This window comes from Schistocerca serialis, chromosome 9 (genome assembly GCF_023864345.2).
Source record: "Schistocerca serialis cubense isolate TAMUIC-IGC-003099 chromosome 9, iqSchSeri2.2, whole genome shotgun sequence".
Classification (NCBI taxonomy): Eukaryota; Metazoa; Arthropoda; class Insecta; order Orthoptera; family Acrididae; genus Schistocerca; species Schistocerca serialis.
In genome coordinates, this window is record NC_064646.1 from 337,372,571 (window position 1) to 337,375,012 (window position 2,442).

The window sequence follows — 2,442 nt, forward strand, 5'->3', positions numbered from 1 at the left end:
GTTGCAATGGAGCGATTTATCTGACATGCAAAAGGGCATGATAATTGACTTTCGGCTCAGGCACGGAAAAGCAGTTTGTAAACTATTTGCGTGCCGCTGTGGTTTAAGTATACCATACATGCGACGGCAGTATTATCCAGAACTGGCGCCGAGCCAACTCTGATGCACCACGCCCGCATCTCGTGGTCGTGCGGTAGCGTTCTCGCTTCCCACGCCCGGGTTCCCGGGTTCGATTCCCGGCGGGGTCAGGGATTTTCTCTGCCTCGTGATGGCTGGGTGTTGTGTGCTGTCCTTAGGTTAGTTAGGTTTAAGTAGTTCTAAGTTCTAGGGGACTTATGACCACAGCAGTTGAGTCCCATAGTGCTCAGAGCCATTTGAACCATCTGATGCACCACAGGCCATCCATAACAGCGGCTGCAGAGGTGTGTACGGGCGAACAGACGTGCGACTGTCAAGCAACTGATTGCTTAGATGAACCATGGGGCTAACAACAGTGCCTCCTCAACAACTGTTCAGCAAACGTTGCTTGCGTATGGGCCTCCACAGCAGGCGCCTGGTTCATGCACCCATACTGACTCCTCTTCATCGACGATGAAGCCTGGAATTTGCTCGCCAATCCCTCAACTAGACGTCCATTGAGAGGTGACTGGTGATCTTTTCAGATAAATCACGTTTTATGCTTCGACGGAGCGTGTAGGGCGTGAAACGTCTGAAAGTAAACACCCTGTACATTGCGTTGGAAGGGTCCAGGCAGGAAGATGGAATGTTGAGTTCTGGGGAATGTTTTCATTGTATTCCCTGAGTGATATCATCACTCTGGAAGGCACAATGGATCAACACAAGTATGCATCTATCCTTGGATCCCATGTCCACCCATATATGCAGTTTCTTTTTTCTTGGTACGGGCAACGGCCTTACTGCTGTGGAAACACCGGTTCCCGTGAGATCACCGAAGTTAAGCACTGTTGGGTGTGGCCGGCACTTGGATGGGTGACCATCCAGGGCGGCATGCGCTGTTGGCATTTTTCGGGGTGCACTCAGCCTCGTGATTCCAATTGAGGAGCTACTCGACCGAATAGTAGCGGCTCCGGTCAAAGAAAACCATCGTAACGCCCAGGAGAGCACTGTGCTGACCACACACCCCTCCTATCCGCATCCGCAACTGTGGTTGACACGGTGGTCGGATGGTCCCGATGGGCCACTTGTGGCCTGAAGACGGAGTGCTTTGCTTTTTTTTCTTGGTAGAATTGCATCTACCAGAAGGACAATGCAACATAGCTCACAGTGTATGTGCATGATTCAAAGAGCACCATCATGAGTTTACTGTACTACCATGGTCACCAAACTCCCCGGATTGAAACCCAACTGAGAATCTGTGAGATCACCATGATTGGGCTGTTTGCACCATGGACGCTCAAACGAGAAACCTAGCACAGCTAATAACAGCACTGGAGTCAGCATGGCTTCACGTCCCTACCAGTACCTTCAGAATCTCATTGACTCTCTTTCTGCATGTCTTGTACTGTAAAATGTGGTTATTCTGATTTTTGACAGGTGATCATATTAAAGTGACATACCATATACCATAAAGAATCCCTCTCATCATAAAGCGTCCTGCTAGATACATAGCTATCTGCAGAATGGACAACTATTCTTTTATACTTGTTTTGAATTCCACTTTCAGATATGACATGATTACCTGTTTATCTAATTTGCTGGATATATACATCTTCCCACACCTGTTTGTTGCCTTTTGCACTTTGGTAATCACTGTTGTCGCAACTGCCTCAAGGTCGCATACCAGTTTCAAAGTGGTCAGGTCCTTCTATTGATGTTAGGCCTAATTCTGATACACATTTATGGCATGAATGACCTCCTGGTCTATTTGCTCTGGGTGTTTCCAGAGTAGGATTTAGTAGTGTTTCAAAGATGTCTTGTCACCGGTTATTGGATGACTAAAATCATGGTATGATTGGGGGACATTTGTACCAGTGAACTGAGGTTTTCTCCAAAGTGTTCGTTTGCAACAGAGATTGAGTCTGGTGGTCGATAGAATTACCCAATTACAAGTGTACATGCATTCTTTATACTGAGTCTTGCTCAAACAATCTCGTATGCAGCTCCAGTTTCTACCTTGGTAGACTTGAGTTTCTTGCCTAAGGCTACAAATGCATCATTTCCAGTTTCGCTTGGACTATCCTTTAGGTGTTTAGCTAGCTTTCTGTGCCTATTATTATATGATCGCCACTGCTTGCTAGGGTTGTTTCAAAGCTTGGCACTTTGTTGTTACGTTTTGGCAACTGATCATTAGAATTTTAATCTCTTCATCCATATAGGCCATTTCGTCGAGTCTTATACTAATACTTTGGGATCTACTACTGTTATTGTTGTCTGTATTGGATGCAAAATCGCGACAATTCGCGCCTTGCACTTATGATCTAC

The 2,442-nt window shown here is 46.3% G+C and overlaps 1 pseudogene; it reads left to right on the forward strand.

Annotated features, from left to right (window-relative positions):
* The first annotated feature begins 904 nt into the window (after positions 1–904).
* Positions 905–1,022, forward strand: LOC126420295 (5S ribosomal RNA; annotated as a pseudogene).
* The last annotated feature ends 1,420 nt before the right edge of the window (positions 1,023–2,442 follow it).